At 39.6% G+C, this 23,877-nt stretch overlaps 1 protein-coding gene across 2 annotated transcripts in view; it reads left to right on the plus strand.

Moving 5' to 3' along the window:
• The window catches only part of fbxw8 (F-box and WD repeat domain containing 8), a 170,579-nt gene that overhangs the window by 140,995 nt on the left and 5,707 nt on the right, over window positions 1–23,877 (plus strand). The gene's annotated exons all lie outside the window — the stretch shown is intronic.

The following is a 23,877-nucleotide window of genomic DNA, read 5'->3' on the forward strand; positions in this document are numbered from 1 at the left end:
ATGAAAGACTTAACAGCAATCTAGGTTTATTTAATATATCATTTTAATTGCATGACATTGTGATCTTTTGCTATAGATTTGATGTCTTCTGATCCTGCCCCACTAGTTACCTGATGAAGGAGCAGCCCTCCAACAGCTAGTACTTCCAAATAAACCCGTTGGGCTATAACCTGGTGTTATGATTCCTAACTTTGTCCACCCTAGTCCAACATCGGCACCTCCACATCATGTCTTTAATAAAGGCCTCACCTGTTTAACTGTTCTTAATAAGTCAACTTCTACATCCCAACCCAAAAAATATCTTTTAAAATGCTCCAGTGCTAGTATATCCTTCTCCTTATTTGGGTATCATTAGCATAGGTTACACTCTGCCCATTCCTGCAAGTCATTGCGGCTCCAGAATTGACCCTTGTGGTAGTTGGCTAGTTACATCTTTTAAAACTGAAAAGATTCATGATTCCAGCTCTCTATTTTTTGTGTGTTAACCAATCTCAGTCCATACTAATGCATATATCTGCAGTGCCATCTTGTGCAATAATCTTTTATTTGGCAACTTATTGAATGTCTTCTAGAAACCCAAATACACTACAGCAACTATCACGGGTGAGGTCCCAGAAGACTAGATGATAATGAATGTTGTTCCCTTATTCAAGTAGGACTGCAAGGAAAAATCTGGAAACTATAGACCAGTACTTTTAACATCTGTGGTAGATAAATGTTATGACACGGGGTAAAATCTCCTGCTTAATTTAAAATCAGCCGCACAGAGAAGATTTATCCCATGCAGTAATCTGTGAAAATTCCATTGGCCAAGTTAAAATAAAAATTAACAACTTTATTTCTTAAAGTATAACAGAGAATAATCAACTAACCACTATTTACAATTCCTCCCTCTAACCTATCTCTTACATTCCCTTCCATAATACTAGTCCGATAAAACTCCCAATTACAGAAAAATCCAAATTTTAAAGCCGGCCAGCAGTCGAATCTTCTCTTTATCTTCGTCGGTAGATTGGCTCTCCAGGTCAGGATTAAGGTTTTTCTCTATGCAAACTCCTTCTCTGTCAGAGAGTTCTGACAAGCAGTCTATATTTGTTGGTTGGGTGGCAGTTCTCCTCACAACTGTTCAATTTTTCCCGGTCTTATACCCCAAAGCATCGGATTGTTCCATTGGCTTTTAAGATTGTCAATATACTGAATTCAAACTTGATTGGAATTTGGCATTTTTTCAGGGTATAATTTAAACTGATTGGCCTAGCCTAATTCAAATCTGCTCTGTTGTTTCCAGGCAACCAGCTACCCCAGTAGCTGGAGCACGTTACATTGTGTGTTATTGAGAACACTTGGTGCTGTGACTGCTAGCTTTTACTCTCTTAAAGTACACCCATATCTTCGTAACACCTCCCCCCTTAAGAAAGAAATGAACCATCGTAGTGAAAAGGTGGCTTCATTTTCTTCCTCTACCTTTTAAACACATTACCCTAACTTACAGATAATCTTAATGTAAGTTCACCTTAACTACTTCTCATATACCTATGTATAACATTAAGTAGATACAAATCTCCTCTAAGCTCTTGAGTCAAATCCATGATAATGCATCTGCAATTACATTCTTCTGAATCGCAACATGAATGATTTTAAAATTAAAAGTCTGTAACATAAGACTCCAACAAAATAGTCTCATATTCTTGTCTTTAAAGCGTTCTAAGAATGTAAGTGGATTGTGGTCAGTATACACAACCATCTCTGACACATTGTTCGTGACATACACATGAAAATGTTGTGAGACCAGTACCAAACTCAATAGTTCTTTTTTGATTGTAAAGTATTTTCTTTAGTGGATATCGACCTTCTTCAAAAAGTAACCAACTGGCAGTTCAATCCCATCCTCATCTTCCTGTAAGAGTACAGCTCCAACTCCAATGTCACTAGTATTGATGGCTTTAAAGGTTTTGAAAAGTTTGGTGTAGCTAAAACTGTTTGGTGGTTAATATTAATTTCAAATGGTCAACTACCTCCAGGCATGGTCCTGTCCACCAAAGCTTTGTGTTCTTCTTCAACAAATCGGTTAACAGTGCCACTACACTGCTGAAGTTTGGAACAACTTTCATTAGAATCCACTGAGTCCTAAGAATCGAAGCTCCTTTTTCTTTGAGGTTATGGAAATTTCTCAATGGCCTTTGTCTTTACTTTTCGTGGGGTCAACCTTTCATGACCAAAGTTATGTCTGAAGAACATGACCTCTGCTTTCGCGAATTCTGTTTTATTTAAGTTTATCACCAGTTTTGCTTCTCGTAGTCATTCAAAGAACTCTGCCAACATGTGATTTTTCCAGGACTTACTAAAATCACCACATCGTCCAAATAGACTGTACAGTTTGTTAACCCAGCCACAACTCTGTTCATGAGTCTTTAGAATGTGGTGAGTGCGCTCTTCATTGCAATGGGTGCCACTTTAAACTGATATAGCCCATCTGAGGTTACAAACGCAGAAGTTTCTTTCGCCAACTCTGATAAAGGTACCTGCCAGTAACCGCGCATTAAGTCCAACTTGGTGATGTAACTGGCTTGTCCGATTTTCTTGATACAGTCCTCCAATCTAGGAATTAGACAAGAGTCTGATTTTGTAATGGCGTTGACCTTTTGATAATCCATGCAAAATCGTTGAATCCCGTCCGGTTTGGGAACTAAGACGGTCAGCGAACTCCACTCGCTCTGGCTTGGTTCAATGATGTCCTTGTCGAGCATGGCCTCCACCACCTCCTGGACCTGTCTGGCTTTGAAAGGATTACGCTGATTGGAGTGTTGTTTTACTGGAGCAGTATGTCCTATGTCTACTTCATGTACAGTAGCATTAGTTCTCCCCATCTGATTCTTACATATGTCCTTATACTGCAGTAACAAATCTTTCAACTGCGTTCTATGCTCCTGAGACAGATAGATTACTAACCTACCTCACTCCACAAGGGCTACTTCACTTTTTAATGTATTTTGAGGCACCCCAAAATCCAAATCATCTGGATAGGATTTCTTACTCTGCTGGGCAGTAACTAACACCTATTTCTCCAGTTCCTTCTCTCTAGTATAATATGGTTTCAACATGTTCACGTGTTCACACTCAATATCTTTTTTTTCTATCTGGCAGTTTTACTAAATAGTTCACCTAACTCAACTGTTTCTCAATTTGATAGGGACCACTAAACCTGGCTTTGAAGGGATCTCCTATCACTGGTACACAGTACTAGCACATCATCCCCTCGGAAAAATGTCCAAGTCTCAGAGCTTTTATCTGCCACCTGCTTCATTCTATGCTCTTTAGCTGCTGTTTAGCTAACTTACCTACTCGAGTTAGTCTCTCCCTCACCTCCAAAACATAATCTAAGTGTGAGACCTCCAACTTTGGTCCTGTCAATTTTTCATTAATTAATTTCAAAGGGCCTCTCACTTCATTACTGAATATTAACTCAAAGAGAGTGAACTGAGTAGGTTCATTTGGGGCATTTCTAATGGCAAACAATACGAATGGGATATATTCATCACAATCATGCAGGTAATCCTGACAGTATGCTCTCAACATGGTCTTCAAGGTCTGATACCACCTTTCTAAAGCTTCCTGGGATTCAGGATGATACGCACTGGATTTAAAGTGCTGTATGCCTAAGTTATCCATAACCACCTCAAACACCCTAGCAGTAAAATTTGACCTTGGTCCAACTGAATCTCTCATACCATGTGAAGAAAGCTACTAACTCCTCTATTACCTTTTTTTGCTTTGATACTCTGTAATGGAATTGCCTCTGGAAATCTGGTAGACAATCAATAATGGTTAACAAGTGCTGGTTCCCACTTTTAGTTCTCGGGAGGGGACCTAAACAATCAATTATAATCCGCATGAAAGGTTCTTCAAATGTGGGAATTGGCAACAAAGGTGCTGGTTTTATTACCGCCCATGGCTTACCTCCCATTTGGCATGTGTAACCAGATTCTTATGCATTCCAGTCCAATAAAAATGTTTTTGTACCTTAACCTGAGTCTTTCATCCGCCTAGGTGACCTCCCATAGGTCATGTGTTCCCCGTAACACCACCTGTCTGTATGCTACCAGCAACACAATCTGGTGCACTTCAGCCCATTTCTCTTTTGCACTAACCTGACGTGGTCTCCATTTCCGTCTTAGGATTCTATCTTTTAGGTAATAACTCTCTGGAATATTCTCTGTCTCCTTTTCGAAGGACGCATCCACATAGATATCTTTTATCATCTTGTCTTGCTATTGCATGTCCCTTAGCCTTTCAGGAGTAACTACTTCTGTCTGATCCTCTGCCTGTTTGGATTTTTTCTGCACCATTATGTCAAACAGGGTATCCCCTAACTGAACCTCAACTCCTTCATCTTTCTCTTTACTTTTTGCTTCGTGCTGTGACTTATGACAGTGGGATCTGGTTTCCACACAGTCTAGGAAAATACCAGGATATTTCTGTTTTAACTTCTCAGTTTCTTGGGTTTCTCCACAACATGGGGTATCACTCCCACCTTGGATCCTGCCAAATCATTCCCAAGAAAAGATTGAATTCCTGGAACTGACACTCTGTCAATCACTCCCACTGCAATTGCCCAGTCTTGAGTTGGCACTTCAACTTGATCTTACATAGGGGAGCGCTAAATTTCTGTCCATCTATCCCATAAATTACCGCACTCTTGGGTAACAGATCACAAAGAGTGCATATTTGCTCATCCCTTACTATCAGCGACTGTTAGACCCTGTATCTCTCAAAATTATAACTTCTTGTCCTTCTCCCCCTATTCGTTCTGAGTAAACTTGACCTACAGAGGTGAATTCTTTATAGAGATCAGGTACTAACTCCATACCCAGCCTCTGCCTAGGCTGTGCACTCTCCTCCAGCTCCTCGGCTCTTGTTGGGGGTCTCATTTACTACCTTCACTAATGTCACTGGCTTAGCTTCTTTTACCACATCTTTTCTCCCTGTACCTTTCTTTAACGACCAGCACTGTGACTTCACTGCCAGAAGATGGGACATGTAAAAACACCTTTCCCAGTGCACTTCTGAAACCACTGGCACTGTAATTTTCTATGTACCACTCCATTACAAGGAAAACACCTGAGGCCTTTCACTTCCTGTTCACCTTCTTGGGCTTCTTCAACCTGTGGTAAATTCTTACCAGTGATCTTTACTCTTGGTTTCGTAGTGTAGGATCTCCCCTTCTCTATTCCTTACAGGATGAAATTCTGGCCAGAAAGTTGTCTTATGCACCAACATGTACTCATCTGCTAATCCTGCTGCCCTTCTGACTTACTGAACTTCCTGTTCCTCCATGTGAATTCTTACCATCTCTGGAAATAAGTTTTTTAACTCCTCCAGCAGAATAATCTTTCAGAGCCTCAAATACCATAGTCAGTTTGATGGATGAGTGCGTGCTTTGAAAATAACAATGTTCAATTCTTTCGAACTCAACATAAGTCTGACCTGGTTCCTTCTTTGTGTTTCTGAACTGCTGTTATATGCATCTGGTACCAATTCATAAGCACTTAAAATAGTCTGTTCAACCTCATAATAATGTGGGAATTTTGCACATTCTCCATGTCTGCATGGTACTCTGGTTTCCTCCCACAATGCAAAGATGTGCTGGTCAGGTGAATTGGCCATGCTAAATTGCCCATAGTGTTAGGTGCATTAGTCAAGGGTAAATATAGGTTAGGGGAATGGGTTTGGGTGGGTTACTCTTCGGAGAGTTGGTGTGAACTTGTTGGGCCGAAGAGCCTGTTTCCATACTGTTGGGAATCCAATCATAATCTCTTGACCCCTCACCTAACAGTGTGGCAAATACTTCACTAGGTCTGCTAACCAGTTTAGTCTGAACTAGCATTACCCATAAATCCTCGGACCATTCCATCTGCCTATCCAATTTTTCAAATGAAATAAAGAAGGCTTCAGCATCTTTCTCATCAAAATGTGGTAGAGTTTTGACATATTTATCTATATCACTACCTTCTCTTTTAATTTCCATCCTGTTAACTTTGCTGACTAAGTTGCAACATCTCAAGTTCAAATTCTGTCTCTTTTTGTCTCTCCCTTTCTTCTCTTTCTCTTTGCTCAGCTAAGAACCTTCTCTCTCTCCCTCCCCTTCTTCTCTCTCATTCCTTCTCTCTTTCCTTTCTCTCTGTTTATCTTCTAACTCCATTTTCCTCAATTGTAATTTAAGTTTTTCTCCCTCTACTGCACTTGTCTGTTTCTCTGGCACACCTAAGTGTTTGAGTAACCCCCATACAATTTCAGCTTTACTTTTGTCCTTCATTAAACCCAAATCTAACTTATTTGCTAATTCTAAAAGTATGCCCTTTTTCTTCCTTTGTAAGCTTTATTGGCAAATTTGAGAATCATCTTGAAATCCCAAAACCTCTTTAGCAATTTTAAGAGCCATTTCTCTCACTTTTAATTTAATCAACACAAGTCACCAAAATTAAACAAATTGTCTCACCTACGTTTTATTTAAAGATCTAGGACACTAACCTGCTAGTGTTTAAATCTGCTGGGACTTTTCGTACGCCCAAATCTATTCAAGTCTGTCTAAACCAGTTCAACTCACAGACCCGAGCCCCAAAAACTGTTTAGACATGGGGTAAACACTCCTGCTTAATTTAAAACCAGCCACACAGTAATGGTTTATGCCATGCAGTAATCTGTGAATATTCCATAGACTAAGAACTAATTAAAGTAAAAATTAACAACTTTATTTCTTAAAGTATAACAGAGAATAATGAATGAACAATTATTTACAATTCCATCCTCTAACCTATCTTTTACTTTCCTTCTTAATACTAGTCCAATAAAATTCCCAATTAAGATTTATAGAAAATTCCAAATTTTGAAAGTAGCCAGCAGTTGAATCTTCTCTTTATCTTTGTTGGTAGATTGGCTCTCCAGGTCAGGGTTGAGGTTTTTCTCTGTGTAAACTCCTTCTCCGATACCTCTGAGTTTTGACTAACAGTGTATATCTGTTAGTTGGGTGGCAGTTCTCCTCCCAACTGTTCAATTTTCCGCAGTCTTATACCCCAAAACAGATTATCAATATAATAAATTCAAACTTGATTGGAATTTGTTTTTTTTTTGGAGTATAATTTAAACGGAGTGACCTAATTCGAATCTGTTTTGTGGTTTCCAAGCAACCAGCTATCCCAGTAGCTGGAGTGCATGTTATACATTGTGTCCTATTGAGAACATTTGGTGCTGTGACTGCTAGCTTTTACTCTCTTAAAGGTATAGTACATCCACATCTTCATAACTGTAAGTTACTTGAGAAGATTCTGAGGAATAAAATATAAATGCATTTGGAAAGACAGGGTTTTATTAGGAATAGTCAGCATGGATTTGTGTTTTGGAGATCATACCTTACAAATTTGTTAGAATTCTTAGATGAAGTGACAAGGAAGGTTGATGAGGGCAGGACGATAGACATAGTCCACATAGATTTAGTCAGGCCTTTGATAAGGTTCCACATGGTCAGCTGCTCTGGAAAGTTAGATCACATGGGATCTGGGGGAGCTGCCAAATTCAGTACACAATTAGCTTGATGGTAGGAAGCAGACAGTAATAGTGGAAGGATGCTTGTCGGGCTGGAGGCCTGTGACTAGTGGCGCATCTCAGGGGTCAGTGCTGGACCTGTTGCTATTTGTTAACTATAATCAATGATTTGGATGAGAATGTACAAGGCATGATTAGCAAGTTTGCAGATGCCGCTAAAATAAGCAGTATCGTGGACAGTGAGGAAGGTTATCAGATCTTGATTAGCTGGGGAAGTGGGCTGGGAAAGGGCAAATGGTGTTTAATATAGATGTGTGAGGTCTTGCGTTTTGGAAAGTCAAATCACGGTAAGTGTGTGAGGTCTTGCGTTTTGGAAAGTCAAATCACGGTAAGTGTTTCCTGGTGAATGGTAGAGCCTTAAGGCATTTTGTGGACGAGGGACAGTGGAGTTCAGATGCATGGTTCACTGAAAGTTGTCACAAGTAGTGAAGAAGGCTTTTGGTACACTGGCTTTCACCAGTCACAGCATTGAGTATAGAAGTTGGGAAGTTAAATTGCAGTTGTATAGGACGTTGGTGAGGCCACACTTGGGAGTATTTTGTTCAGTTTTGGTCACCTTGCTATAGGAAGGATGCTTTAAACTGGAAGGATTCCAGAAGAAATGTACAAGAATGTTACCACGACTCAAGGGTCTAGTTATAAGGAGACATTGGACAAGCTAGGACTTATTTCTTTGGAGTGGAGGAGACTGATAGGGGATCTTATAGAAGTGTGTAAGATCATGAGAGGCATGGATAGGGTGAATGCACTCTATCTTTTTTCCAGGATTGGGGAATCTATGACTAGAGAGCATCAATTTAAGGTTAGAGGGGAGAGAATAAAAGGGAACCTGAGGGGCAACATTTTTACACAGAGGAATGAGCTGCCAGCAGAAGTGGTTGAGGCAGGTACATTAACAACATTTAAAAGGCATTTGGACAAATACGTGGATAGGAAAAGTTTAGAAGGATATGGGCAAAGTGCAGGGAAATGGAGTTAGTGTGGATGGACATTTTGATCGACATGGACCAGTTTGGGCCGAAAGTCCTTTCGCAGTGCTGTAGGTTTCTACAACTCTAAGACTGTGTAACTGATTCCCCTTTACCCACTCTGTTGTTATGTCATCACAGAACTCTAACTCTGATTTACCTTTCGCAAAACTGCCTTGACTCTATTTAATTGAATTGATTCCTTCTTATTTGCAAACTTCAGTTGACCAGTGATATTGTACATAATCATGTTAGTTGTTTTTGTATTTTAAATAAGCATGTTTCTCTTCACAGTATGTTCCATATAACTCTGCATGTCAGTGCAACAACAGGTACAGTGGTTCTGGGTGGTTTGTGACATCTGAAGGATTCAATTTAACTTTCATTGTCAGACCAAGCCAATTACATTTATAAACCAGGTTGGGATGATACAATTATTAGTGGGTCTTTCAGTTCTGAATAGACGCACAACCACTCTGGGTATCAAATTTTGCAGGACTTGTTTCTTATCATGAGTACAATAGAGTAGTATTTAGTAAAGGCAGAGGAATCAGTCTGTCCATTCTGAGATACTGTGAGTTTTGACTGTCAAGGCATTTGTCTCTTGCTGTGATCCGTTGAGTGAAGTCTACTTCTTTGTTTTTCCTGTGTCTTGCCAAAAGTTACTGCTCATTGTTCTTTGCTGGTCATTACCTATGTGCATTGTTTGTAGCATTCCTGAACTCTGATTGGTTTGCCAACACTCAAATAGTGCATGATCAGCAGTTATGAACAATTTTAATTGGTTTCTTAAGAATAATGTATTACTGATACATGAACATAAAAAGCTCTGAATTAGGAGCAGACGTAGGCCACTTTGTGCCTCAAGCCTGCTCTGTCATTCCAAGGATCCTTAGATTCTGGAAAAGCCCCAGAGCATTAGAAAATTGCCAGTGTAACACCTTTAGTTAAAAAGGAAAGGAGACAAAAATAACAGAAAACAATTGGCTAGTTTGCTTAACGTCAGTTATTTGGAAAATGCAGTGTATAGAAATACATAATATGATCAAGCAGAATTTCACAAAGGGGGAAACATGATTGACAAATTTATTAGAATTCTGTGATGATTAGCGAGCAGGATAGATAAAGAGGAAGCAATGGATGTTAGACATTTGGATTTTCGGAAGGTGCTCAACTACTTAATAAGAATAATATGGCATTAAAAGTAGTGTGTTATTATGGATAGAAGAAATAAAACTAAAAATGAAACCTCCTTTTGTTGGTCCCATTCAGCCAGCAGCCTGAGCCTTGCACCCTTTGCTACAGCTGCCAGCAGTTGCCAGCCTTCCATTGCCTCAAGCAGGTCAGGACTTGTGGGCTGGGGAGCCTGACTGATCAAGAAGCCCATCAGTCAGTAGTAAGTGCCTGACTGGCATTTGATCCTGTGGCCTTGCACGCAGGGGGCCAGGTGGTGTCACCCAAAAAACATTACTTGTTTACATGAAGTGAGATACATATATACAAATGAATTAAAACTTGATATTAGCAAAATTTTTATTCAAATACAAGATGATTGTGTCGTGCCCTGTCATTTGTCACAAGTGAAAAGTATAAATGATGTCTATATGCAGTAGTTAAAATGGGGCTAATCTGCTACATGTCATTCAGTGTATTTTGGTAAGAAAATCCAGATAACTTTATTTGGAAAGAATGACTTGATTACACTTTTTTTTAAATCTTGTAATTTGAAATCTCGCTGAATGTCTTTTATCCCTAGAACTATTTATTTTCTAAGTAAATTGACAGCACTTGGTCATTGCAGTTGATATTCTAATAAGCACTGCTAAAAAAAATTCCATAAAATTTATTTGGCAAGATGCTCACTTTAAAATTAAAGACTGAAAACTGTATCATATAAAAACCAACATCTCTGTGTTATGAGAGTGAGGGAACATGTGTGCACAGGGAGCTACACCAGCCCTCTTGTGGGAAAAAAAACTCCATCAAGCAGATTTCAGATTCCATTTAGTTGATTAAAGGCACCAAAATGGTACTTATTTCAGGTGCTTTAGAGATTTCCTCAGACAGTCCTTTGGCTAAGCTGCTCAAAATGATAATCCATAAACAGTGGGGAAATGGTAATAGAAGCACAAATATTGTTGAATTGTGGCACAAAGCCAAAGTCTAATGGATTTTTCTTTGCTTCTGAGGAGCAGACTTTTAGCTCTAAATTGTGGGTGCAGTTGGCAGCCCAGTCCCACAGTAGGTGTCAGATTGTAGGGTATAGTTCGCTTGCCAAGGAAAGAATACTTATGCCCGAGGAGCAGCTTGCCGAATAATTAATTAATTGTCAAATTACTTTATGAACTTTAGATTGATTAATTCTAGAGCACTTTGCCTGACAAATTCTTACAAATGAATAATAAAAGCTTGTGTTCGTCTTTGTATTTAAATTGATACAGCTTCTGCATTAGCAGATGTGAGAGTCTGTAAAAGCATTAGCCCTGTGATGAAGCCTTGTTGTCTTTTTTCCCTTGATGAGTTTCCTACAGGGAATGAGATTTGATTTTGTAAGTAGTTTTGGAAAAAAAAATGGTTTAGAATGTGAGAATTGTCGTCATGTTGCAGAGCAAAGACTGATGCTAGAAGGGAATTGGAATGCAGTGATGGATTGGGAATGCAGTAATCTCTGAATGCTGTTGCATCAAGTTTTACATGTTCCATTGTTCACAAAAAGAGTGACATTGTTATTTTTATCAGCCATATACAGTATATGATGTTAAAACTCCTGCAGTAAATTGGTTTTCTTTAGAAATGCTATTGTAATTATTTATTAAAAAGTAGATATTGTTGCTGGGATAAAATGAATAGATCTAATCTATTCTTCATTTCCAGATACGATCCTCGGTTGTTCAAGGGTCACCAAATCACAGCTAAATACGACAGATCATTAACAAGCTCAAATTTAATCTCAGCCAGAATGGGAATCAGATTCCATCTTTGACTCTGTGGTGTTGTTCAGAACCACCTGTTAGCTGTCTAGCCAACTTAGCTAACAGGCCCCTCTCTAATTGACTATGTATCAAAAATGTACATTATTCACAGCATCCAATGTAATGCCTTTGGTTTGTGCTGTATTGTTGGTTTCAATACTGAGTCTAATACAATGTCATTCTGACACCGCTAAAATCATGTAGTTGTTGAATTATGTGGTTTCATATGCTAGCCACTGGTTGGCTCTGGATCAATAGTTTTGCTACTGTAGTAGCTAGTGAGAGGAGATAGGTATAAGACAGATGTCAGAGGTAGTTTCTTTACTCAGAGAGTAGGAAGGGTATGGAATGCTTTGCCTGCATTAGTATTAGATTCGCCAAGTTTAAGTGCATTTAAGTCGTCATTGGACAAGCATATGGACGTACATGGAATAGTGTAGGTGGGATGGGCTTCAGATTAGTATGACAGGGCGGCACAACATCGAGGGCCGAAGGGCCTGTACCGCGCTGTAATGTTCTATGTTCTATGTATGCAGGTAGAACAAAACAACAGTTTAAAACATAGTAATGTAACAGATGTAATTAAGTTCTTTTTTAAAGTAAATTGCTTTGATTTACAAAGTTTTGCCTGAATTAATTTTAGAATGCACTGTCCTGCCAACCATGTAATTTTGCACCCAAATGATTCTCTGCCCCAGTCCTTTCCCAAACTTTGTACCTAATTTTTCTTTAACACTAAATAATCATCTGCATTTTCGTCCCTTTTTGTTCATTCACTGAAGTCATTATGGATGTGAACACATTTGTTTCCATGACTTTCAAGTGATTCCTAAAAAAGTGGATAGTATTTGATTGATACAAATGCATTTACTGCATCATTTGGTAAGATTGTTTTGAAATAAAAGACTGACCTATAAATCTGAGCTCATCAGCTTCCCTCTCCTTAGTTTTTCATCTTGATTGTCCCCACCTTCGCTGTGGCCTTTTCAAATCCTCCCACTTCCCATATCCCACCTTGGTCTAGATTCTCCTCCATCCTTTAACATCATTTGACTTGAAAAAATGTTGAGATGTTATTGGTTTAGCTTTCTCTTAATGCCAAAAGATTTGAAAGAGTCATATTGGTCATGTATTTAAAAGACATAATGTTACAGATAAAAATGGAAGAAGGGGTGAAAATGGTCTTCACTTGTGTGAAACAACTTATGACAGGCTGAACACCCTCTTTATAACACACTGTAATTTGACTCACAGTAACATACCAGTCTATCCTTCTAGTCTTCTGAACATTCTTGATACTTGAGGCACCATGACTAGATATTACTTACCTTCCAGAGACCATGTAAAGAACTTCTGACACACCCAACAATTATCCATATTGTTAAATTTCCTGCTTTTATAAGATGTGACCTTTGCCTCCAACCAAGGACTGACCCAAGTTCCTTTTGATAACTTGCAGGGAGCTAGCACACACTGCGCAATGCAGCAACATATTCCAGAGGCTCACTACAGTTTTGGAAAGAAAAACTGTCTAATGCTTCATCAATTTCTACTCTCTATGCTTCACTTATTTGTATTCAATCTACCAATATATATGCATTCCAGCTGTTCCCCTTCTATACTTTCAAGTCAACTCTGAGTCTACACTGTTCTAAAGTAAATAGACTCAGCTCTTTAACCTTGAGAAAATCATTTTCATTAGGCATGACAACCTTCTGTTGACTCCTCTTTTAAGGGCATTATATCATCCACCAGGTGAGGGGTCCAAAATTAGACTTCATGCACCAGATACAGATTAATTAAGGACATAGGTAACCATAGGTTCACTAGATTGATTCCAGAGATAAAGGGTTTGTTTTGTGAAGGAGAATAAACAGTTTAGGTTTGTACTCTGGAGTTTAGGAGAATGACAGGAGACTTTATTGAGGTATATAAAGTGCAAAAGAAGATTGACAAAGTAGATGTAGAAAGGAAGTTTCCTGATAGAGTCATGGAGATGTACAGCATGGAAACAGACCATGCCGACCAGATATCCCAACCCAATCTAGTCCCACCTGCCAGCACCTGGCCCATATCCCTCCAAACCCTTCCTATTCATACACCTATCCAGATGCCTTTTAAAAATTGCAATTGCACTAGCCTCTACCACTTCCTCTGGCAGCTCATTCCATCCACGCACCACTCTCTGAGTGAAAACGTTGCCCCTTAGGTCTCTTGTATATCTTTCCCCTCTCACCCCAAACCTATGCCCTCTAGTTATGAACTCCCCCATCCAAGGGAAAAGACTTTGTCTATTTATCCTATGCATGCCCCTCAGCTTCTGACATTCCAGAGAAAATAGCCCTGGCCTATTCAACCTCTCCCTATAGCTCAAATCCTCCAATGCTGACAACATCCTTGTAAATCTTTTCTGAACATTCTCAAGTTTCACAACATCTCTTATATGGAGCAATCTAGAACGAAGAGGTCATAGGTTTAGGGTAAGGGGTAGCAGATTCAAAACACAAGGGGAAATTACTTCTCTCAAAGAGTCATGAATCTGTGGAATTCATAACCTCAGATTGTGGTGGATGTTGGGACATTAAGTAAATTCAAGGAGGAGATAGACAGTTTTTTTTAAGTTAGTGATGGGTTGAAGGGTCATGGATAGCAGGCAGGAAAGTGGATTTGAGGCTCAGTTAGGATCAGCAATGGACATATCAGATGGCAAAGCAGGCTCAAGGGTCTCAATTTCCTGCTCCTTGTTCTTGTGTTTGAAGTTTTTTTTGACATGAATGAAATGGTGTTGTCGATAGAATTTGATACATTCGCTGCACATGAACAACATAGGCAATAACGAGTCAGCTGGGAAAATATTGCAAAATCAAAACAATGAGATTCTTGCTGTAGAGAAAAAATGTCCATTTTTCTAGTGAGCAGTGAGAAGTCTATTTACATGCATTTTCATTTCATCATTATCTGTTGTTTCCAAATTTCTATGAACTTGCTGTTCTCCCACACACTGGGGAGAAGCTAGATAGCAACAATTCTGAAATAAAAAGTCAAAGCAATACCTGGCAACTCCAGCTCATGGCTTGCTCCTCTGAGCCTCCATCATGGCTAACATTCCCTAAAATTTCAGTCAAACACTCCATAGACAGAGACCATCTGCACTTCCTGTCCAGAGGTTGGCATCAGACACACACCAGTCTCACCACATCATGGCGAAAATGAGGACGGCAGATGCTGGAGATTAGAGTCAAGATTAGAGTGGTGCTGGAAATGCACAGCAGCTCAGATAGCATCCAAGGAGCAGGAAAATCGACATTTCGGGCAGGTGCCCTTCACCAGGAATCAGAATTCTTGACTCTTTTGGCTCTCACCACATCATGTCATGTCACCAACTGACATATGATACAGGTTAGCTCTTCAATCCTGTACTTTGCAGCTCACTGATGCTTTTCATTATAATTCTGTTGTGAGGCCACTCATCACTCACCAATCAGGACTGACATTCTAAGTCTGTAAGTAAACTAGACCATTGGTCTATCTTGGGGATCTGTTCACTTGAATTCAAGGCAAGTTAGCCGGAGCCGGCACAATGGTCAGCAAATTGAGGAAGTCAGCTGTGGGGATGAGATACAGTATGTTGGGATGCAGAGAGGTAACAAGTGTGACCAGATGGGGGCAGCTCACCATATATTAGGGAGATAATGGTGTATTGGAGAATATGGTTTCCTTTGTGGGGGTGAAGTGCGGCACCATAATTGTGGCTTCAACTGGTGGACTGTAGAAATGGGATTCAGGAGTGGTGGCGGAAGACTGAAATGGAAAAGTTGGGTGGAAAAATGTTACAGAAAGATGAAAGGCATCTCAGAACTGATGGATTTGATAGAGTGCAAGAGAAGAGGAATGTGAAGGTTTGTATCATAGAATCCCTACAGTATGGAAGCAGGCCATTGAGCGCACACTAACCATCCGTAAAGATCTTACCCAGACCCACTACCTTACCCTGTCCCTGTAATCCTGCATTTCCAATGGAAACTCTACCGAGCCTGCACATCCTTGCACACTATGAGCAATTTAGCATGGCCAACCACCTAACCTGCACATCATTTGATAATGGGAGGAAACTGGAGCAGCTGAAGGAAACTCATGCAGACACAGGGCGAATGTGCGAACTCCACACAGGTAGTCACCCAAGGAAGCGTTCCTGGCACAATGAGATAGCAGTAGTTACCATGAGCCACTGTGTTGTCCCTTTATTGGATCAGCAAGGTTGAGTCTGCGACTTTCAATGAGCAATGTGGCCAGCATTGCCTTCCATCTTCATCGAAATCGCAAGTGAGCAATGTAGATGAAAAGTGACTGCCTTTGAACCCGGATTAAGTGTTTTCTTTCTGCTGAGGATGCAAGCTGTATTTGTGAGCAGTGTGGCTATTCAAGGGCCAATTGTATTTGTCAGGTGCTTACAGTGTACAGGTTTAAGGTATTTGTAATGATAGAACATGAAATGCATGCAGTGACAAGCTATGTTGAATATTAATCCTGGCCACAAGTAATCTTGACGATGTCATTGATCATTGTGAAGCAGAAGTAATCACAGATGACCTTAACAGATGACCTTAAAGGTGTCACAGTTCACAAAAACAATCCAAGGTCTCATAGACTGCTCAAGGGTCTGGACTAATTTCCTCCCTTTTACGCTGTAAGTATTTATCAACATGTTCTTCTATGCAATGCTACTTTTCTTGAGTGATGGAGTGTATGTTGGAGGTGGGGTAGTGAAGAAGAAGAAGGATTTCAGTAGTCCTACCACAGTTAAAATCTCCTATTGTATATTCACTACATAGCTTGTGCTATCTACATCACAATAAGGTTCACAATGTCAAAGATCCAAGAACAGGCATTCCATGACCCTCTTGTCAGAGTCCTCCATGTACCATTGCACAGATGATGAGGATCAGCTGTCAATTGTACAGGGTGTAAGTGCTGATTATTCATATTACTAGGGACTTGTTCTATTTCTGATATTCCCCACTTAAGTTCTTTGGAACTGTAACCAAAGGATCCAGTTACAGCAAGATTATCATCACTGTGGCAGAGGTGCAACAAAGGCACAGAGAAATGAAGAGGAACAGATGTGTCAGCTAGCCCAGGACCTGTTGAACAGCTGCCATGTGAAGCTTTTGCAGCTGCAAGTCCCCTTCAGATGTGGAGGAGGTGCAGAAGACCCAGAGTTTTGTCCTCCATACCATTTCTTCCAGACAAGTAAATATATTGCTACTGCAGACTGAGGATGTCCCAGGACACTGTCACAAAACTGTGCCATCTGCTGGAGCAGGACTTGCAAGCTGAAGGGATGGGTGATCATCATATCCCAGTGTCTGCACCTAATGTTTATGCAACTTGAATGCTTCCCCGATTCTACGGGGATTGTGCATGGGATCTGTCATACCTCGATCCACAAATGTACCACAACTGCTACTGATACAATTTGTGATAGATCACACCACTTCATCTCAATTTCTGTTACTATATCAGTGCTGCAGCCTAGGCTGTAATCTTTGCCAACATAGCTGGTTTCCCATGGTGCAGGACACAATGGATTGCACAGATGTTGTGTTGAGTGCTCCATATCATAACGACTTATCAACAGAAAAGGGTTCCATCAGTGTGCAAGTCATCTGTGATCATCGGTATCTTAAATATCTGCACCAGATATCCTGGAAGCTGCCTAAATGTCTGTATTCTTGATAATGTGGGTGTTCACATCCAAGGCTGGATGACTGACTCCTGGGAGACGTGGACTCCCCTCTGCAACCATGGCCGATGATTCTCACAACATGCTGACTAAGACAATGTAATCCATTCTTCCATGAGGACCGATATCAAGAAAACGATTGGCATCCTGAAGATGAGGTTTCGATCAGTCTTAGAGGCTTTGCTTTACATTCCAGATATAACATACCATATCATTCTTGCATACTATACCCTGCATAACTGGATTGGACACTGAAAAAAGTGGCAACATTTCTCTGAGGAAGAAAATGAGGACATTCAACTGGAGGAACATCACCTTCAGCATATCAAACCAGACAAGACTTCATTGACACTCGCAAAGAATACATCTGAGATGGATGAAGTGATGGAGTTAATCTGTTGTTGGAGAGGCAAACAGCTTCTGCTTATTCCAGCTTTCCTTGTTGCTCAATAAAAGTTATTTTTTTTCAATTGTTTGAAGGTTTTCTCATGTCATGCTCCCACAATTAACAATAACAAGACATTATGCTACACTGAGCATTAGGGAAAGAGTACCCCTCCTTCCGAAAGGGCTGTACCTAAGACTGTAATCTGTAGGAGAGAAATAGGCCATTCAACCAAAACAGTCTCCTCTGACAGTCAATCAGATCATGGCTGATCCAACAATCCTCAACTCCACTTTTCTGCCTTATTCCCAATACTCTTGATGACTTTAGTGATTAAAATCTGTCCAACCTAGCCTTGAAAATATGACCCAGACTCTACAGCCCTTTGTGATAAAGAATTATACAGATTCACTACTGTCTGAAAGAGCAAATTACTCCTCTGTCTCAAATGGGTGACCTCTTATTCTGTAATAATGGTGCAAAGGGGGAATAGACTGCAACTTCATTTTTGTAGATGCAGTTGCTATTACAATTGATCAAATGAGATGATGTAAAATGTGAGATACAAATGTCAGATTCTATTTCCTATGAAATGCCACCTGAGAGTCCTGTTTTACCATGTGTACTGTGAAGGGCTAATCATGCTGTACAGCTGGTATTTAAATATGGTGCTGGTGGCAGAATTTTCTCAAGGTTCCTGCTCTGGTGAGTTCTGCTCTTGGTCAGTGTTCAATGGCACCGCAGTAGATGTCTGATAAATACAGAATGAGATAAATTGCAAAATTGTGAAAGATAACACACTCAGGGGAAACTCTTCAAAACTTCCTGAAATTGGCACTGTTGACTTTTGGTGAAATTCAGCGTGCTGTTTCAAACATAGACAAAATATTGTAAAAGCCAAAAATCTGAAATCAATACAGATAGTAAGCTGGCGAAACTCAGGGTACACAGTATCTCAGAAAAGAGACCTTAACTTTTAAAGTTGTGATGACCCTTCATTAGAAGAGAAGTAAATTAAAGGTAGAATATGTTTCGAGCAAGTAGGAGGGACAATGTGAAAGAATTGAAGGTGTCTCTAATAGGGTGGCGGCCAGGAGAGATTAAATGACAAAAGACTTTGTTATACAAAAGCCAAATGAAGTAGACTTGGGCAGCACAATGGCTCACAGTGCCAGGGATCTGGGTTCAATTCCAGCATCAGGCGACTGTCTGTATGGAGTTTGCACAATCTCCCCTTGCCTGTGTGGGTTTTCTCTGGGTGCTCCGGTTTCGTCCCACAATCCAGACGTGCAGGTGAGGTGAATTGGCCATGCTAAATTGCCCTTAGTGTTCAGGGGTGTGTAGGTTAGGTGCATTAGTCAGAGATAAATGTAGAGTAATGGGAAATGGATTGGGTGTAGTATTGTTTGGAGGGTTAGTGTGGACTTGTTGGGCTGAAGGGTCTGTTTCTATACTGTAGGGATTCTATGAATTCTTTCAATTTTGTATTGTATTTTCTGCTTATGGTGCAAAAACATTGGAAAACCAAATGCAGACTGGGTGGACACTTGGTACACATTCAGTCAGTCCATAAGCATATCTCAGTGCCTTTTTTGTTCTTTATAGGATGTGGGTGTTGCTGGCTGAATCAGCATGTATTGCAAGTCCCTAGCTGCCCTTGAGAAGGTAGTGATGAGCTGCCACCTTGAACTATTGCAGTCTATCTGCTGTAGGAAGACCCACAATGCCCTTTGGGAGGAAATTCCAAGATTTTAACCAAGAAGTTGAAGGAGTGGTGATATATTTCAGTCAGTACAGTGAAAAGCATGGAAGGGAACTTGAAAGTGGTAGTTGTTCCGTGTATCTGCTGCCTTTGTCCTTCTACTTGGAAGTGGTTATGGGTTTGGAATATGCTGTCTGAGGATCTTCGGTAAATTTCTGCAGTGCAATCCTATAGATAGTACACACTGCTTCCACTGACTCAGTGGTGGAGGGAATGGATGCTTGTGGATATGTGCCAGTCAAGTGGGCTGCTTTGTCCTGGATGGTGTCAAGTTGCTTGAATGTTGTTAGAACTGCATCAATCCAAGCAAATGCAGAGTATTCCATCACACTCCTAACTTGTGTCTCGAAGATGGACAGGCTGTATGCGTCAGGAGGGGAATTATTTGCTGCTGTATTCCTAGACTTTGGCCTGCTGTTGTAGCTACTCTCTTTAGAAAATCAACTGGACTCACCACATAATCATCGGCAACCCCCAGGATATTGATATTGGGGGAATTCAGTGATGGCAACATCATTGAGTGTCAACAACAGTGGTTAGTTTGTCTCGTTATTGGAGATGGTGACAGCCTTATTGCTTGTCTCTAAGCCTCCACCTCACCCCTGCTCTGTCTTTGATCTGCTCCAGATTTCCAACGAAGTTCAACAGAAGCTTGTGGAACAGCATCTCATTTTGGAATGTACATTTGTGGCCTTCTGGACTCAAAACTGTTCCATAATCCTTTGTGTTGCACTCAGCTGCTATGCAGTCATTCACACCTCATGTTTCACCACATCCTTTGTTTCTTTGCTCTACCCATTGCCACTTTTAGCCTCTGTACAATTAAACCTCTATAATTTTTATCTCTCCTGCCTTCCACCCTTTCAGACCTTCCTGTTTGTACTTCATTACCTCAAAGCTCATTACCTTTTGTGGTCGTAACACTAGAATTTTTTTTCTCTCAAACAATTTCAATGCTATTCCCGATAAACAATTCATATATTTTATATCAGTTCAATCTATATGCGCCATGCTGCATTAATTTGTATTAAATGCCATTTGCTATTGTTTGGCCCATTCCCTGAGTACACTTGTTCGAAAGAATCATGTCAGAAAACAATACTTCTCTACAGTTTGAACATTCAAACAAGTTCTTGTATCATCTACAAACTTGCTAATTATATCATAATATTGTTTTCCAGGTCCTTAATAAAATTAATTCTGAACAATAGTAAGGCCTTATACTGATCCACAATAATTGACTACAACTTTTCTTTAATTTTCTCCCTTCCTGATCTCTTTTGATATAGCAGCTGAGAGGACAGGTTGGCTGCCCTCCTAATAGTGTATTACCACAGTCTGTTCATTGCTAGAAGGTCCTTTTGAATGGTTCCTGCCATTCCAGAAAACCTAGATTTTAACAAGACAAAAGTTTCAGTACATCTACGAGTTTTTTTTTAAATCCTAACAATTGTTGTGTTTCATCTGGTTTCAGTTCCAGTCTCTCTCTCTCCCCTCTGGAGGGTGAATTTGCCATAATTCCAGGAATCTGTGACTATTGAAATGTTCTTTTTGGATCTTTGTCCAGCTGGATCATAAATTATAGCTTAACAACTGCTGGTGCTGTGTGTGGCTGAAACCTGCAACACTAATAAGGATTAGGTTTCCTTACATTGAGACTGTCCACTGGAGTTAAAAGTGCTGCTTAAGTTTCTGTCTGACTCAGAACTCTCATGGGCATTTCCATTCTTCTTCACCACTAATTTAGATTTAAGAACCCCACAGAAAGAAAAATAAAGCCGACAAAAATGAGAAATATGTTTAAAATCAATTTGTTAAAAGCATCAGAATTAAGATTTTTCTTTCCAATATCTTTTTAGAACCAATTGAGAGGGACTTTTCTGCAGTTAACTCACTTGATGGGGATTACGATTTTGGAAATTGAAATGCACAGACAATACATGTGGATGTTTTGTGAGAATCTAAGAAACAAATCAATAGATGTTTTATGGACAATTATGACAATGGATGCAGAACGCAAAGAACCAATGAGCCCCACATGAAAAGAATTACCAAACAAGATTCATCATTTGTAACTTTTACTTTAACAAAAATCTGATTCAACATAAACTAAATTAACATGTAAATAATGGTTGGTACAAACTATATATTTTGCTCAGAATTGGAGACATAGCAAAGATAGAAAAATCATCAGATCTAACTCGTCCACTCCCTGCATGACATCAGTGTTGGCAACACAGTTCTTTTAAATTCAGATTTTCCTCTGGCAGAAGTGCAAGCCCATTTCCTTCAAGGGCTTAGCCAGACAGCAGTGTGCATGAAAACAGACTTGTATCATACAATCTTGCACACAGTGGCACAGGTCATTTTGGAACCTTCTCAACTCTGTCCTCTCAGCATGGTTCAGCTGATTCTGGAAATTCAGTCAGTTGGAAATAAAAGAACTAGTGGCAACAGTCCTATATTCCTTCCAGCTGTCTGACCCAGCTTGCAGACTGCCTCCTCTATTCAGTACTTTTTCCTCATTTTCTGTCTCCCACATGGCCTGTATAATTTTAACTTTGTGTTTGTACAGCTTCCATGTCAAATGTTATCCAGTCCCACAAAGCAGCTTTTATCATCCAAAATTAATATTGGTCTTTTTACAAATGATACAAATTCTTCAAGGAGTGTTTGGAAAGGATTTTTTTTTAAATACACGTAATAGATTTAACTTCTTACAAATTTTCATTTTACTGGTTCTCGTTCAAAGGCTGTCATAAAATAAAAATAACAAAGGAGTTGTCACAGAAGACCCATTTTTGAAGAAGGAAGATTTTTTTACTACTTTTTGAACACAAGTTTAAAAGTCACTAACATCTGGCAGTATGGTTAAAAAAAAATCAGTTTGAACAGTATGGAAAGATTCCATTTTTCATTTAGTAAAATAAACTTGGAAACTGGTAACAAAGTGCCCCAATATATGTACAAAGTAGGAATTATTGAATGATAGAATTCATATTAATGACTGTTATAACAAGGTGGAATTTTATACCCCAAGAATACACTTTTCCAATTGCTGTATGGAAGTCCACAATGAATCAAATATACCAATCAGGGAAATTATTAGAAGCACTTGCCCAGTAATCTCAGAATGCAGTGACTTCACTTGAGGCTTTTGTTCTACCTCAAAGATGAAGAGGAGAAGCAGACAACATAACAGTAACATAACTGAATTTCCACTTTGGCTGCCTTGAGAACACTAAGCACAAAGTGTACATCAAACTGTTTTTTCTGGTTAAGTAAAATTATGATTCAAGCTTACTCTCAAATTAGATAAAATCATACCTTAAAACAGTGAACTAGTGCTGTTGGTTCCTTATAGTAGCGTGGTGGATTAGAGGTAATGTTACTGGATTAGTAATCCAGAGGCCCAGGCGATTCCTCCACAACGAATGGGTAGGACTTAATTTCAATTAGTTTTTATTCCAGGATTTATTAATTAAGTTAATTAATGTCCTGTAAGAGTATAAATCTGCTGTCCATACCTGGTCTGGTCTACATATGATTCCAGACTGACAGTAATGTGGGTGACTCCTAATTGCCCGTGAAATGGCCCACACAGTTAGAAAAGGGCTCCCCATCACCACCACAAGAGCAATGAAGGATATGCAACATCTGCTGGCCTTATCAGTGACACACATACCTTAATTAAAACAAACATTTGATCATTTTAACCACATATATTTAAATTATAGCTGAAAATAGGTTTATCACAATGATTTAACATTTTAATAAGTATCCAATTCTCGACCACAATGATTCTCTGTGAACAACTGGGGAATAGAACTTTCCAGGGGCTCCATAAATTGCTAGGTAAGAGCTAACTGAGCAGGACTGACTTTATGGTTGAATGACATGGACAAATGCCTAAGGCATCGTGATCAGGGTTTGGATCTCACCCAACCACATAGTCAGTTAAGGGAACCCACCTGAGCTTTTTATCTTAAAAACCGTATGTGGCAAATGTTAATGGAGTCTTGGTTTCTGCACTGTCGTTCAAGGAAGTACACAAAGCTGTCAAATAGTCACATATCATCCTTTAGTGGGTCTACCAGTGCTTTGCAAGACAATTGAATAGATCAAATTCTATTTTTAATTGCATGTGTTTTTTTAAAATGAATGTACTTTGGAAACTACGTTTTGCAATTCCATACACCTGTCCATGATTAAAAAAAACTTTTATGCAGAATGATTTATGATTGTCATTGTCAAACATCACAAGATAGACCATCATTGTAGTGAGAAATTATCAGACTCATCTCACTGATATCTGTAAATAAACACCCATTTCTTAGACATACAGCCCTCCCATATTAATAAATATTACATATTATGCTTTTGAAGGGGTTTTTGATTCCTGATCAATTTGTAAAGGAGTCCTTCAACTAACATTGATCAACCCTCGA

Source organism: Hemiscyllium ocellatum, chromosome 24 (assembly GCF_020745735.1).
Source record: "Hemiscyllium ocellatum isolate sHemOce1 chromosome 24, sHemOce1.pat.X.cur, whole genome shotgun sequence".
Classification (NCBI taxonomy): domain Eukaryota; kingdom Metazoa; phylum Chordata; class Chondrichthyes; order Orectolobiformes; family Hemiscylliidae; genus Hemiscyllium; species Hemiscyllium ocellatum.